Source organism: Tripterygium wilfordii, chromosome 9 (genome assembly GCF_013401445.1).
Source record: "Tripterygium wilfordii isolate XIE 37 chromosome 9, ASM1340144v1, whole genome shotgun sequence".
Classification (NCBI taxonomy): domain Eukaryota; kingdom Viridiplantae; phylum Streptophyta; class Magnoliopsida; order Celastrales; family Celastraceae; genus Tripterygium; species Tripterygium wilfordii.
The window spans coordinates 9,125,450-9,143,084 of record NC_052240.1 but is presented as its reverse complement, the minus strand read 5'-3'; positions in this window follow the sequence as shown (position 1 = coordinate 9,143,084).

Genomic DNA, 17,635 nt, shown 5'->3' with positions numbered 1-17,635 from the left:
TCGGGGTATCATCAGTTGAGGATCAGAGAGGAGGATATTCCAAAGACAGCATTTCGCACACGGTTTGGCCATTATGAGTACTTGGTTATGCCATTTGGGTTAACCAATGCACCTGCAGCGTTTATGGATTTGATGCACAGAGTGTTTAGACCGTATCTGGATCAGTTTGTGATTGTGTTCATTGATGATATATTGGTTTATTCAGCCACTGAGGAGGATCACATTAGACACTTGGAGATGGTGTTGCAGACGCTCAGAGAGCATAGATTGTATGCCAAGCTGAGTAAATGTGAATTTTGGGTGACTCAGGTGAGATTTTTAGGGCATGTGATTTCTCAGGAGGGTATAGCGGTGGATCCAGCGAAAGTAGAGGCAGTGGTGGCATGGAGGAGACCGAAAAATGTAGGAGAGATTCGTAGTTTCCTGGGATTAGCAGGTTACTATCGGCGTTTTATTGAGGGATTCTCGCGGATTGCAGCACCGATGACACAGTTGACTCGGAAGGATACTCCATTTGTGTGGACAGATGTGTGTGAGCAGGCTTTCCAGGAGTTGAAGACTCGACTCACTTCACCTCCAGTGTTAGTGATACCCGACAGGGGTATTGGTTATCAGGTATATTGTGATGCTTCAGGAGTTGGTTTGGGTTGTGTGTTGATGCAGCAGGAGGGAGTGGTTGAGTATGCTTCACGTTTGTTGAAGCCGCACGAGAGGAATTATCCTGTGCATGATTTGGAGTTGGCTGCAGTAGTGTTCGCACTTAAGCAGTGGAGATATTATCTTTATGGAGAGAGGTTTGAGGTATTCTCGGATCACAGGAGTCTTCGGTACTTGTTTACACAGAGAGATTTAAACCAAAGACAACGTAGATGGATGGAGTATCTTGAGGACTTTGATTTTACCTTACAATATCATCCAGGCAAGGCCAATGTGGTGGCTGACGCCTTGAGTAGGAGATTGATTGCAGCTCGATTGGCTATTCAGGAGTTTGGGTTAGTGGATACACTTAGTCAGTATCGACTAGATGTGGGGGAGCGTAGAGATGTACTGAGTTTACAGAGTTTGATTGCTCGTCCAACCCTGGTACAGAGGGTGTTGGATGCACAGTTGGGGGATGCATTATTTGATGACATTGAGGATATGGAGGGATGGGTTAGAGGCACTGATGGTGGAGTCAGATTCAGAGACAGATTAGTGGTTCCAGAGGACACTGAGTTACGCGAGGAGATACTTCAGGAGGCACATTACTCCCGATTTGCGATGCATCCTGGTGCTACTAAGATGTATCGAGATTTACGGAGGCAGTATTGGTGGAGTGGCATGAAGAGAGATGTGGCACAGACTGTGACTCGATGTCTTACCTGTCAGCAGGTAAAGGCAGAGCATCGACGACCTGCTGGATTATTGCAATCGCTTCCATTACCTGAATGGAAGTGGGAGCATATCACTATGGATTTTGTGATGGGTTTACCTATGACTCCGCGGAGACATGATGCGGTTTGGGTTGTTGTGGATCGGTTGACAAAGACAGCTCATTTTATGCCTATTTGTCAGACAGATTCGATTGAGTCGTTGACGAGATTATATGTACGAGAGATAGTCCGATTGCATGGGGTACCGTTGAGTATTGTATCTGATCGGGATCCCAGATTTACTTCACGGTTTTGGGGCAGTTTTCAGGATACTCTGGGGACGAAACTGAACTTCGGTACAGCTTTTCATCCGCAGACTGATGGACAGAGTGAGCGGACTATTCAGATTCTAGAGGATATGCTTCGGGCTTGTGCGATAGACTTTCGAGGAGATTGGGAGACTCATATTCCTTTAGTGGAGTTTGTGTACAACAATAGCTATCAGAGTAGTATTCAGATGGCACCGTTTGAGGCATTATATGGGAGACCTTGTAGATCACCGTTGTGTTGGTCAGAAGTTGGAGATAGACCATTATTGGGTCCAGAGATGGTGCAGCAGACTACTGAGGTGGTGACAGTGATTCGACAGCGGCTTCTGACAGCTCAGTCACGTCAGAAGAGTTATGCGGATAGGAGACGTAGACCTCTAGAGTTTCAGGTGGGGGATCATGTTTTTCTGAGGGTTAGTCCTCGTAGAGGAGTACAGCGGTTTGGGAGAGCGGGGAAATTAGCCCCTAGATTTATAGGGCCATTTGAGATTCTGGAAAGGGTGGGGACGGTAGCTTATCGATTAGCATTACCCCCACAATTGTCAGGAGTACATGGGGTATTTCATGTGTCTATGTTACGGAGGTACCATAGGGACCCTTCTCATATATTAGATTGGTCTACATTGGAGATTGGTGAGGACGCTACTTTCGAGACACGTCCTATTAGGATTACGGATAGACAGGAGAGGCGACTACGGTCGAAGACCATACCCTTGGTTAAGGTGATATGGCAACATTATGGAGTGGAGGAGACGACTTGGGAGTTGGAGTCGGATATGCAGACTAGATTTCCGGATTTATTTACTACCTACGTATGATTTAATTTCGGGGACGAAATTTTCTTAAGGGGGGAAGGATGTAATATCCTGGTCTAATTTTACACTATTCATAGTATCTTCTCGTGGTGGTTGAGGTGGAGGGAACCTCTGTGTTGGTGAACCGGTATTTGAAGGAGTAAAAATTAAATTGTGATAAAATTATAAAAATATTTTTAATAAATGGGGAATTTTAAAGGAAAATTTTTAAAGTAAGAATTACTTAAATCGGATTTAAATTTGATTTGTTATGAATTTTTGAAGTTAATTATTACAATTTAGTTAGGGGCGTTTTTGACAGGTGGGTGTTTTTGGTAAGTCAAAGTTATTATAAAAGAAAACTTAAAATCAAAAAAAAAAAAAAAAAAATTCTTACGCAGTTTCTTCTCTTCTTCCTTTTCTCTCTCCCGTACATCTTTGTTACTATTCATTTTCCGAGTCCGACGACGGTGAGCGACACCACCGGTACCAAAAGAAGCGTATTGACGAGACGAGTATAACCCAACTTGAATCACGTCGATCGGAGTTGTGGTTAGGGAGATATCGGAGTTTGAAGTTCCGATTTCCTCGGATTTCTTTTGGTCGATCCGGCCGATTCCGGCAACGGTTTGACGTGTTTCAGGTACCTATGAGTTTATCTCATCGAGTTCTTCAATTTGATATAAGATTTGACAGGTTTGGGTGGTCGGATCGCCGGCGATGGGGTTAAATGGGTTTCCGGCGAGTTGACCGAGTCAGGCCGAGTTGACTCGGTTGACCGGCGAGTTGACTCGGTTGACCGGTGAGTTGACTCGGCTGGGTACTATTTGACCCGATTTGACCCGGTCGGGTACTATTTGACCCGGTTACTGACCCGGTTACTATTTGACTATTGACTTTGACTCGGTTACTATTTATACGTTGACTTTGACCAGTACTATTTGGCCGTTGACCATAGTTGACCGACCGTATTTTTACCGTATTTTCATATATCGTGTTTTTCGGTGTAGACGGTGGTCACGATTGAGATTCGGAGCGGGTTAACTTTTCGAGGTAGGGGTTGCCTGGGACGCGTGCTTGGTTTTAGCACTCTGATTTCCAGGTAGGGGTTTCCATTCTCTTGCATGTGACTTTAGAGTTCCGGTTTTAGGGACTCTGGTGATATTATGGTTTTGTCGGTTTCCAGGGGTGGAAATACGACCTGTTTGCATGTTGATTTATATTCCCTGTTATATATATCATTGTTGGTATGTTTTCTGAGAGTGGGGTGATTGGAGGTGTTGGATGAGGATATGGATGTGGATGTGGATGTGGATTGTGGGCCCATATAGGCGCCCAAATGATCGGATATGGATTTCTGATGGATGATATATATATACATATACAGACCGGATATATACCGGTGGACCGTCTGAGATGGGGTGCATCACAGGGGACGCCCTCTGGTGTAGGCTATGCTATCGGGATACCCGATCCTCATCCAGTTTCGGTGTAGACCTGGATTGAGACACCCTACGGGGATTAGGGTGGGTCCAGGGGTGATGGATTGTTGGAGATTGATGTGGTGATTACAGTGTTGGATAGCCTTATCGGCTACCATTTCACTTGATTGGATTGGTGTATGGATTTCTGGAGACCAGTGTGGGTGGTTCCAGTGTTGCTTGGCCTTATCGGCTATTGTGCTATTTGGTTAACTTACTGATGGATGTATATTTCCTGTATCGCATACTATGCATTTCATTTCTGGGTTTATCAGTATTATTTATGGATATTGGCGTTTCCTCTCTACGCCCTACTGAGCTTTGTGGCTCACCCCTCTTCTTTATCCCCTTTCAGGTGAGTTGGATGTAGGTGATGGCGGTCAGCGGCGGGATGCGTGAGCTGGTGTGTAGCCTTGGGCTGACTCTTTAGTGGGTGTGGGGACTTTTGATATTGTATTTTGTATATATTACTGGGTTTGATATCGGGTAGATATATTTTATTATTCCGCTGATGTATTCATACTCTGGTATTTCAAGTGATTTAGGTGGTGGTATGTATGATATTTTGGGTTCAGTGCTGGGTATTATACATTGTGGGAGCTAGTATGATTATTATTATTACAATTTATTTTATTGAGTTTAATTGTATGAGTTGGGATCAGGTTCGGGGGACGGGGTGTCCCTTGCCGGTCACGTTCATGTGGTATAGGTACACTTCGGTATACCTTAGGGGAGAGGGGCGTGACAACAATAATCCATGTCCACTAACGCCCAACATGAATCCTCAAGTCCGTACTGGTAATCTATCATTTTACTAATAATGCACAAAATAGAATGCAATATCCATATACATCAAGATTTCATGAATAGCATTTCAAACATGTCAATCAAGCTTGAAATTTCTAGGATTTAATGCATAGTCAAATAAGAAATCATAAGTTTAATAATAACGAGAGTTTGAAATATGGGCTTCGATCCTCTTTGGAACATGCAAAGAGTGGCCCGAATGAACTTACCAAGTGAAACGAATAATATTCGAGGGAGAGAATATTCAAAGGTTTTTTCTGAAGTTCAAAGATAACAAAAGAAATGGGGAAAATCCTACCTCGATTACTATGCACAAATAATATGTCTACCGCGTCAAGTACAACTTCTCGATCACCTATACCAATATACTAGTATAAATTACTAGTTAATAACCATCCATAATTTTCAACTAGTCTAAGTTACCATTTTTGCCTTTGGGCCAAAATTACTGTTTTGCCCTTTCAATAAAATACCCAAAAACCCTGGTTAAATCTGGTCAACGATCAATCCTGGTCAATGGGTTTACTTTGGTCAACCTATCCAAATAATCAACATGTTTATATATAAACATATGTTAACTAAATGTTATTTGCTACTATTATTATTTAAGTAAAATAATCAATCGATATTCAGTACTCCAATTTATGCTAATTCGATTATAAGTATTTTCCACATTAATGGGTTTATACGCAAGACTATCTAATACCCCTCACACTCGTCCCCCCACTAAAATACGTAGGTCATGAGTCGGAGCCTACCAACATATTCAATTTTTAAACTCCATAACAATATTTAACATAATTTATACTAGGCTTTGTATTAATACGTGTATGTATATCAAACTTATACGTATATTCCGTCGTATTTCCCTAAGTACTCCAAAGTTGCTCGTACGGTTTCGAAAATGTCATCAATGCGTTCAGAGCAGTGAAATGAGTTGGAATCAGACTTCGGGGTCGCTGGAAAAAAGGGGGTCAAAATTGCCCATTTCGGGTCAACACCAGATCTCCACCCTCCGGTGATTAGTTTGGCCGGAACTTGATTGGGGATTGTAGCCCTTGGTACGGTGGGTCGTTTAGTACCAACGATGTGTTGAAGCGTCCCCGAAATTGGCTAGATAGACGACCAAAAAGGCGGCTCCTTAGTGGCTTCACAAGATTTTTCGGCCATTTTACGGTGTGTCCTCGAACAAGAAGGGTCCAGTTCTTCTCCTGGTCAGTTGGGGGATCTTTTGGGTTTGTGCGCGGTGAAGAAGACGAGAAAGATGGGTCTGTATTTTCTTCCATGCTTCTTCTTTTCTTCTTTTTTTCCTCTTTTATTATTATTTGGTTTGTCTTGACCCAATCACCGAAAATGGCATCTTTTCTCTTTTTTTTATTATTAACATCAACTTTTCTAATTCTTATACTAACTCTCTAATTCTTAATAAATAAAAATTTCACCCCCTTAACTATTTGTACTTTCAATTTAGTTCTTATCAAAATTTTCACTTTAATCCATTCTAAAAATCGGGGTATTACAATTTATATAGGGTTCCTTTGGAAATCGTGGTCATATCCCTTGATTTAGGGAATGGCTGGTTTATTAAGGTAAATAGCCGATCCTATGCTATATTTACAGGATCTCCATAACTGTCTCAACTTTCAACCTATAGCAATCCCGACACGTGTCAAGTTGCTCAGGGGTAGTTTTGACGTATTGAATAATGAAAATTTTATTACTCTACAGTTCTTAGTCTTTTTATTTCTAATAATGATATTTTTAATTTTTTGATCCAAGGTGACAAGACTTGTATTGTTTCAAGGATTATTAAACAATATACTTAATTTAATTTATTCATAACTGCTTGCTATCTTCAATGTTGGATAGGAGATTGTGCATTTCTGACAACTGGGGATAGTAGTGTTTGGGTTATTGATGATATGTGTGTTCAAGTGTGTCAGAACTTGATGTCAGTCCAATGATTTTGATATGGGATTGCACCAAATCTGACTTGCCACCAAATGAACTGTGTGCAGTATGAGAATAGAAAATTGCTAGCTCAAGGTTGCCTTTCGAGAAAAGGACTTAGAATTTATCTTGTGCCAAACGAGAAAGACAAGAGATAGAAGATCAACACTGAAATGAAATAACTTCTACTAACAAAATAAAAAATAGCACATCACTAGGATGCATTTGAAATTTCATTACCTAAGAATACACTTGGAATGTATTGGGGGGCGTGCTTTACAAGATAAAACAAAACATAGCCGCGGAGGCTACTGCCATGGAGACTTGAAAGGTAAATAGCTAGGCTAAAGATAATTGATCGGAGTCATTGCTAAGAAAGCAATAAAATTTGTAAATGCGGAGTTTGTGTTTGACGCGGGGTGAGTGTGAATATCTCTTCCTTTTCTTCTTATAGTCTTAACGGTGATCATGATGGTTTTCATCTCTTATTTTCCTGGCATGATCTTGGCATGAGCAGACATGGTAAATAATGAAAAACTATCTTCTTACTTGTTGCTTGAGTTGTTGGGTCAAGCAACATGATCATGCCCTTCACAACTACAACATGCAGCTTGCTCCACTCTCCTTGAAAACAGATCTCATGATGGATGTTGAAGGAAAGATGCTAGTAGTTGTCATTTCATGATTGCTCCTGTTTGTTTGAACATGAGAAGGTTTCTTCTTACTCGAAGTGCAAGACTAATGTGGTTTTGGTCACCGGTTGTCGTGCAGTTGTTGAAAATGTGTTTGAAAAAAATTAGGGATGTGTACACTACAAACTCTGAAATATCATGAGGTTCATCTACGCTTATCCAGTTGAAATATCAATTTTCATTTAACAAACTATTTTTTAAAAAATAGAAAAATAATTTTGGCAATAAATCTCTTGTTTGTATCGTAGTCTTTCGGACATAACTCTTTAGACAACCCTGATTTTTAGCAACTATCTCTTGGATTTCAACTTAAATAACACCACGATATCTACAAAATGAACAATCATTACTATAAAATCTTTTTGCCATTACCACGTGTCCGCTAGTGATTGAATGATCATAACCACTTGTGGGTCCCATAGCGTCATGTGTCCGCTGATGATTAAAAATCACTTTTGGTACAAAGACCAACACTGAATTGCATATGTTTGTATGTATATATAATTACTATAAAAATAAACCAGATTTTCAATTTTAAACTTTTTTTATAAGAGATATCCTAAACGTATGTCGATGAATTAGCAACTCATAAAACATGTATCATTAAGCCGGCTTAAAAGTACATCAACAACCATTGATCAAAGACACCAAAGTAAACATAATGGGATTATTCTGATCGATACTTTTTATCACAAGAAATAATTGCAATTCAAGACCGACGGGTTAAACCCACTCGCAAGTGTATGTGCCGAAAGACAGTAAATAGTGAATGGGGTCGAATCCATGAAAACTGTATTAATTACCAACTATAACTACTGACAATAATGTAAAATATATATTAACTACTTCAAATAGTAACTAACAATAAAATAGGACTAAATATCAATGGATGAAAACTAGCTTGGGTTTGGCTTGCCAACTACCTCCACCCGTGCACACAAATTAATACGCAATCACACAATTTAAAAGTTTAACAATGTCAATTGAAAGGCCTTGGTCCAGCTGCAGTCAATTAGATTTCCCTAAACAACGATCCTGACTTTGGTCCAGTTGCAAGATCTTTTCTTATCAAATGAGTCTTGGTTGGTCTATCCTAAGAGTTTTCTAAGACAAGCATAAGCACTAGGAAATCGATAGTTGCACAATCTAGGATAATGGTCTATTACCTAATCAATTATGTTTTATGTTCCCAAAACTTGGATCTTACGCAAGTTCTTGTTACTTCGTCAAACACCGGGTCATGGTCAGCCGAAGATGTTTAACTAACAATTCCTAGAATTACGATGTTGATCAGGCATGCATAACAGTAGGGAATAAACAATTAATCCGGAGAATAAAGAATTAAACTTAGTCTGATTGTCAATCAAATCTATGCACAAGGTTTATGGTATAATAATTATCAAACCCTAGCTAGAAAAGAGTTTAGCTACACAGTCATAATTAAAACCATATAACTACTAATCAACAATGTTCAAATTAATGGAAGAATTGCAATCTGCCGAAGAAATTGGTCTACCGAACTTGATGTTTCTTCTCCTCCTTCTTGCCGTCACACTCTCTCCAATGTTAGCTCTTTAATCGTGTAGCAAAAAGTTCTCTTTGTCTCAGCATAACACTGCTTATATAGTCCTTAGCAAGCCCTAAACTGGCCCAATTGTCCTTGCCACGTCAACAACTTAATCACACAAGTCTGATTCCATCATTCTGAGGCCGCAACAGGTTGCAAAACAGGTTACAAATTTTGTCCAGTAATGAATTTATTCTCCATCAGTACCTGTGCATAAAAATAACAATATGGGCAGTATTTTGCACTAAACAACATAGAAAAATAATAACTTTAAGCTCAGAAAAATAGGTGTATTTAACACCTAACATATTCCATTAAAAAAATCGGACAATTATCGATAAAGATACAATTGAAAAGACATGTTCCAGTAAGGACAAGTTTTGAAAATTAGTAAGAAGGACAGAACTCATTAATTTACCCTAAAACCCTAAACCCTAAAACCCTTTTTATTTAATAAAATTACAGAGTTTTAATGAAACGACTTCTTTTCATTTTAGTTCTCCCACATTTTCTCCATGCATGACATCATCAGTTTTGACATTTTTTTTTCTTTTATTAAAAAAAACTTTAAACAATTTATCTCTCAAAATACATGACGGATATTGAAAATAATTATATTATAAATCAGCGTAAAAAATCTTTCAAATAAAATTCATCATCGATATATTCTGAGATGAAAACAATTCGCATATAAATTTATCTGCAGTGTATATAAGTTTAGATGCAGTGCAGATAAATTTTACTATATACTAATCATAAAAAACCACGAGATAATATACAAATAACTAATGTAGATAAATTTCAATATATATTAATTATAACAAAACCATCACACAACATATAATGAAGATAAATTTACTATAAAAAAATTTTAATATATACTAGACATAACAAATCACAACCAATACTGCATAATAGATAGTGGAGATAAATTTAATACAGATAAACTTGATGCACTGTAGATAAATTTAGTACATATAAACTTAGTGTAGACAAGTTTAGTGCATAATTGTATTTATACGATTCTCAGCTTCGATGAGCAAATTTTGAGCCTCTATTTGACCTCTAAAAATTTAAATTTCCAAAAATATATTAGACACAATTCTATGGCTCTTAGACTCTTCTTTGGAACATCAAAAAGAATTGTCTCAATTGGAGCTCAACCGAATGAGTTACAGTTGTCCGAACACACTGACACCATAAACAAAGCTCTGATGTACAAACTTTGAGCCTCAATTTTATATCTAAAATGTTCGACTCTCCAAACATGTATTAGACACAATTATGTGGATATTAGAGTCATCTTTCGAATGCCATAAAAATTGACTGAAGTAGAGCTCAAATGAGTGAGTTATGACTGTCGGAACACACTAACGTCTGAAACACAGTTCCAATGTACAAACTTCAAGTCTTCTTTCAAAAACCACAAAAGTTGTATTAATCAGAGCTCAAAAGAGTGATTTATGACTGTCCGATCACATTGAAATCAGAAAAAATTTGATTGTTGAAATTTAGAAGTAAAACAAGGGTTGATGATCCTTTGGTCAATAAAAAAGACATTTAAAATTATTTGTCCTTGATGGAATGTCTTAAATTATTTGTCCTAGATGGAATATGTCTTAAATTATTTGTCCAAAAAGTGTGTGGACTTACCTAAGTGCAAGGTAGTCGGCAAATAGTAATTCCAGAAGTTTGGAGTCAATCCACAGGGAAGCTAATGTAATTTTAGTGAATGCAATGCAGATAACTAGAAAACAAATCTAAAAGAAAGGAATATCAAATACAATGCAAGCAAAGTAGAAAAGGATCGAATGACTCAGTGGCACAACATACCATATATTATGAATTAATGTTCCCCTTGAGACTTAACTTAGTTGTCAAATTAGATTCCCAATCCAAATCTATCAATCACAATATAGCGTTTGTGTTTATATATATCCAAAGTATAACTATCACAAAATCACAAGAGAGAAATCAAAACTACAGATCTATGAACATATCTTGAACAATCGAACAGCGTATCCATACTTTGGGATTAGAGATTAGTGTTGGACCAAGACTTAGTGTCTAGTCAACATTGTGTTTTTGATGATTGTGTATGATTGTATACTAAAATGTGTGTGAGCATGCTTGACTTTAACATATCCTAAAATGCTAGAAAACATGCTTAAATGGTTATTTGGTTAATTGTTTAATATCTTAATTGTGCATATAGAAATGAAGGCTTATGCATATCTCTATGTGAATTTGGTATCTATATATTTTTGAGATAGTGCTGGAAATTAAGTTTTGAAAATAAATATACATGGACTAAGTTAGGGTATTAATCTTCTAATGATCATAATTTATCTTACTTAGGTCCAAATTACTTGAAACTTGAACCACATGCACATGAAGGTTTAATATATGTTCTAGGACTATAATCATGAGAAATTAAGTGCATCACATATATATTTGGTCATATGCTTAAATTCCGCCAAAACTAGGTTTTACCTAATTTTGTGCATATGTGTTCTTTGTGAACGTAGTGAACCAAATGAACTCCGATTTAAATGAAATTTCGTGTGCATCTTAGTTTCATCACTATGAACATATTTGACTTAGTAAAGTTCAAGAGAAAATGTCATTTACACTGAGTTTGCAAAATAACATTGAATTTACACTTAGAATTTATCGGTTTCACTATTAGTGACTTATTTGCTTGGTTGAGTGACCAAACGATTTCCGATTGTTATGAAATTTTATGTGGACATTCTAATATATATAAAATGATTTATCATGCAGTAATACGAATTTTCTGGGTTGTTTTTCTAATGTAATTAACCTATGCGCTCTATATGAAGCTCTTTGAGCTTACATGCAATTGGGGAGTTCTACCTCCTATTTCTTTGTAGGTTAATCATCATGAGGATGTTATATCACTCAGAATTCAGTTTGCTCAAGTGAATTGAAGTCCGGTTTTCAAGTATGAGCTTGGATCTCTAGAAAACCAAGAAAAACCTATGTTCATCAACCTTCCACTAAGGCATTTTGATTGATGATTGCAACTAGCCTTAGGGCTGTATAATATGGATATATTGGTGCTGCCAAATTCAGAGTTTGAAGTCAAGATTGGAGGGACATGTTTGGTCACTTGAAGGATCTCTTGTCTTCATCAAACAAGATCTTGCACATGCTTCCTTTATTGAGGTCAATGATCATATTTTTGTGAGAAGACAATTGATGAAGCTAAAGGACAAATGCAATGGTTGAAATTTGTAAGAGATGAGAAAGTATATTTTGCAACTAGACAAGACTTAGATTATGAAGATATTCTTGAAGACTACAAGCTCCAACGGTACACTAATCTATGGCTGAGATTGAATTGTTTTGAATTATGAATGGATCAGATTACAACAAGACTTGAAGGATTAAGATGACCATTTAAAAGGTGAATCCAATGGTTGTGCATAAGACCATATTCTTGCTTGCAATTTTTGACTTAAAAGAAGATCTTACTTGATTTTTGGAGTCAAAGATTGTTGCAAGTTGCTACACATTTTGTAGGAAATCATTGGAGATACCAAGGCTAAGATTTGGTGTAAGTTTGATCAAATGGTCAAAGATGACAAAATTGTTGGAGATACCAAGGTCAAGATTTGGTGCAAGTTTGATCAAATTGTCAAAGATGGCTGCAAGTGCACATGACAACTCAAATCTTGGAAAGCTAGACTTGGAAAATAATGCAAGTGCAACGGCTACATATTGTAAGGTCAAGATTTAATGATCTATTCATTCAATGGCCAAGATTTGCACATGTCATTGAAGGTCGAGATTTGAAGATAGAAAAAGATCCAATGGTGGAAATCACAAGAGCTTGGTAAATTATAAAGAGGGGTTCTTCCTCATTCCAACTTGGAGAAGCCAAAATTACATTGAAGAAATTCTTGTTCTCAAAGCTTCCAAGCTAGTTTGTGCCATTGAATCCAAGCTTCTACCCAAGCCACTCTAAAGGCTTCCTCACTATTTTGCTTTTGCAAAGAGGGAGTGCTTCTCATTTGGCTTCTTATTTTCAGATTCGAAAATCCTCATTATTCTTCATTTTCTATCCAACCCGTGAGGTGATATTGTGATTCTTGAGTGTTCCTCAACCCTATTTGCTTAGTGCAAACCTTGAGTGAACCATTTATACCGAACACTTGTAAAAGTCCCTTCATTGGGCAAAAACCTTGTTGAGGTTGAGTTTAAGGGAGTGCTTGAAACCCTTGGTTGTAAAGTTTGAAGATTGTCTTGAAATCTTCAGTTTTAAGGGTGACCTAAAAACCCTTGTGAGTTTTGTGGAGCTCTTGAGAAAACCACATCCTTAATGGAGGTTGGAAAATCCTAGGTTGGTGAACCTAGGTAGTAGATGTAGGAGAAGAGTCTCCGAACTACTATAAATTGCTGTGTGGACTTTCTTGATTGCATTGCTTGCTTGTTGATTGATTAAGTGTTTTGATTGCAGAATTTTCTGAACCACTAGTCTGTCCGTGCACTGTTCACATAGCTAAACTTTGAATTTTAATCTGAATTTTTGATATAGTATTCATTAGGGTGTTGTGATACTGCATACCAAATTTCATTGAATTCTGACTCGATTTGCTAGGTGAAATTTGAGTTGTAAAATCTGTGTGCAATGTGTTGTTTGAAAAAATCTGTTTTTGCAATTCCTTGATTATTTGATAATTGATCATTCACCATATTGTATCACATCTTGCATTGAAATGAATGTTGATTAGGATAATCATTAGAGTTCAAATTTGTGTGCTAATTGTTAATTGACATTGATTTCCTTTTAAATTATAAAAAGAGATTCCTATCGGAATTTGGGAACACAATTCACCCCCCCTCTTGTGTTAAGTACGATCCATCAATTAGAAATAGAACTAGCCACTTATGGTTGTTGTGATAAACATCATATTTATTGTCATCTAAATAAGTTTTTATACAAAATCAACAAGAAGAACTACGAAAAATAAAGAAATCTTGAGAGAGAAACTAACCTAAACTATAACTACACTATGGTGGCTAATGGAAATTGAGAGGAAAGCCTTGGATTATGGTTTTAACCTCTTTATTATATGTTAAAATACCTATCTTCCCTTACAAATTTGTGTCCCATTGGTTACAATTGATAAATTCCAAAAAGCCCATCTTAAATATATTTTTGGATGTGCAGGTCACGACATCTATCTGGACACCTAGCAAGGGTGTTCGAACATATTTGCCTCTATCTAAATTGTGAATATTGGTCTACTATCCAAACACCAAAGGAGGGTGTCCAGAAAGCTCCCTCTTTGGGCTTTATCTGGAGTTGAAAATTGTCTTTGGCATTGCTCTACTGTCCGGACAGCAAGGTGGACTTCCCAAACATATACTTCATTGTCTAGCATTATGTAAATGGCTAGACTACCGGATATCCCATGTTGATGTTCAGACAGGCGCTTCTCTGATACATTACAAAAACATCTCCAATGCCATAACTTGCCCGTTTTAGCTCTGGTTGTTACAAAACCAATGAGAAACACTTGTAAGTGATAGATTAAACTAAAATACACATAAACACATTTAGTAAGTACTAGAATACACATAAACACATCAACGTACTCCTTGGTAGAAACATTGAAACCTTAATTTAGAGGTCCAATCAATGAACCTATTAGAATAAAAATTTATTTTGAAGGAACTATTGTTAATTAACCCTAAAGAAGTTATTAGGTACATGACCATCAATTCAAAACCATCATCTTCAAAATTATTAGGAAAGAGAAATAAAAGTAAAACAAAGCCGTGGCCAATATTTATTAAGGTAACTAGACACTAATGCAACTATAATCACCATCAATGAGAGCATGCCCATTACGGTCACGCTTGATACTCCTCAAATGCCTAATAATGAAGGCTTTTCACTGCCTGCTGGTGTTGGTGCCACAGTCATGTATGGACCTTGAGGCATCTTATTCTTCACATATATTGCAAGCTTTTGATCGGCCTTACAATTCTCCCTCCCATCTCCACTAGAAATCTAAAACCTTTTTCGTGATGTTGTAAACTTAATATTGATATGGAATGAAAAGAAAATCCTTCTTCACTCTGTGTTCTCCCAGTGATTGTCTTTAACCTTTAAGTTATTTCTTCTTTATTGCCATTGCTAGGTTAAGCTAGAAAGGTGGTTAACAATTGGTATTGGAGCTTGATCCTTAACTTAATCAACTATTTCCTTGCTGTGAATGCCTCGACATAAGACACGCTTGGCTACCATGGATATTCGCATGACTGCGATTGAAGCGAATTTGGGTCAACAATTTGTTTCTTTTCAGAAACTTAAATCCATGGTTGATGGAGATAATATTGATTCAAATTTCATAGTAGCTAGGATTTGAGAAGTTGAGTTATGACTTACTAAAACAAAAGGATCTAGATCAAAGTCTTTTGGAATATGATGATCATTCTGAATTAGGTCTACTTTGTCCACAAAGGCGATTTGATGGATAAGAAAATCGAGGATCTGCTCAACGTACTCCTTGGTAGAAAATAGATTTTCCAAGATATGTTTATGGTGATGATCCTTTGACTTGGATACGTAAGGCTTAGTAATATTTCTCTTTTTATAGTCAACCTGAATATCAAAAGGTGGTTGTAGCTTCTTTTAACATGGCAGGTGAGGCCTTACAGTGGTTCCGTTGGCTGGATTGCCTACAATCTACTCCAAGATGGGAGGAGTTCACCATTGCTTTGTGTAAGGTGTTTGGACTTTCATAATTTGAGGATAGTACGTGTTGAGTCTCTCTTTAAATTGAAACAAACAAGAAGTCTTGCTGACTATATTAGTGAATTTAGAAAGCTGGCTACTAGGACATTTGGTGTGAGTCCAGGGTTATTGAAGATTTGTTTCCTTAGAGGATTGAAGCCTTAACTATGATACGAAGTCAAATTCTTGAAGGCAGCAAACACAGAGGAGGCCATTGTCATTTATGTACAAATTGATGCTAAATTGAGTCGTTTCAGACCTAATGCACTGAAGCCATGACAAATCAAATCTGCCAATTCTATATCAACAGTTCCACCTGGTAAATTTCCTACCAAAACGATGGAACTGTTGATATAGAATTGGCAGATTTAACAATGCAGTTTGCCATTGATTTAAAGACTCATCTGTTGAAGTGTGAAGTGTCCAATCTTCCATTAATTCAAGCAGCTTCATTACATTATATGGAAAAACAACATTAGGGTACAAGTCTACGATTACTATTGTACTCTCATGATATTATAGTTCCTGAGACTAATGGTACTCTCACCACTCAAGATACTCAGGAGTTAAAGTCTTTCTTTGATGTTTATGCTTTACTTTATCAAATACCTACTGCATTGCCTCCAAAGGGGGAGCATGATCAAAGAATACCCTTAGTTGTTGGGGCTAAACCCCCCAATAAAAAGCCATAGCACTATGGACCTCTTTAGAAAATTGAAATTGAGAAGGCAGTGTAGGAATTACTGCAAGGTTGTTTCATCAAAGCAAGCCATAGTACCTTCTTATCTCCAGTGTTGTCGGTTAAAAAGAAAGAAGGAACTTGGAAGATGTGAATGAACTATAGGGAGCTCAACCAATTGACAATTAAAGAAAAGCACCTGTTGGATGTATTACATGGAGCAAAATATTTTTCTAAATTGAATTTTTAAGGGCTAGGTATCATCAAATAAGAATGGATGAAGAGAACATTGGTAAAATAGCTTTTAGAACTCATGAAGGCTATTATGAGTTTTTAGTAATGCCTTTTGGATTGACAATACTCCTGCAACCTTCCAGGGGCTAATGAATGTCATTTTCAAGGATTTATCAAAAATATATCCTAGTGTTCTTTGATGATATACTTATCTATAGTTCTAGTTGGGAAGGTCATTTAATAGATTTAAGGCAGGCTTTTAATATCGTACAACAACATCAATTATTGGTTAAGAGGCAGAAATGTGCCTTTGAACAGTAAAAAATAGAATACTTTGAGTAACATTTTCTCAAAAAAAGTAGTTTTTGTAGATCCTCTAAGATGCAAGCTATTGTTAGACTTTTAAGGACCGTAAATAGAGTATAACGGTACACTTTGATGCTTTGGAATTGCTCAACTCTCTCCATAGACGAGCTTTTCACGTTCTTGTGTAATTTCAAACTTAACTTAGCCTATTGTCATCTTTTGGTTACAAAACATTGAACAAAAGTTAAACTATCAAGTTAAGCTTCAAACAACACTAAATAGAGTACAACGGTCAACTTTGATGCTTTGGAATTGCTCAACTCTCTCGATAGATGAGTTTTCACATTTTTGTGCAATTTCAAACATAAATTGGTCTATTGACATTTTTGTGCAATTTCAAACATAAATTGGTCTAGTGAGCTAAACTTCAAAGAACACTAAATAGAGCATAACGGTGCACTTTGATGCTTTGGAATTGCTCAACCCTCTCTATAGACGAGCTTTTCACGTTTTTGTGCAATTTGATACATAACTTGGTCCATAGGCATCTTCTGGCTACAAAACGTTGAACGACAGTTAAACTAGCAATTTAGTCTTCAAAGAGCACTAAATAGAGTACAATAGTCGACTTTGATGCTTTGGAATTGCTCAACTCTCTCCACAGACGAGTTTTTC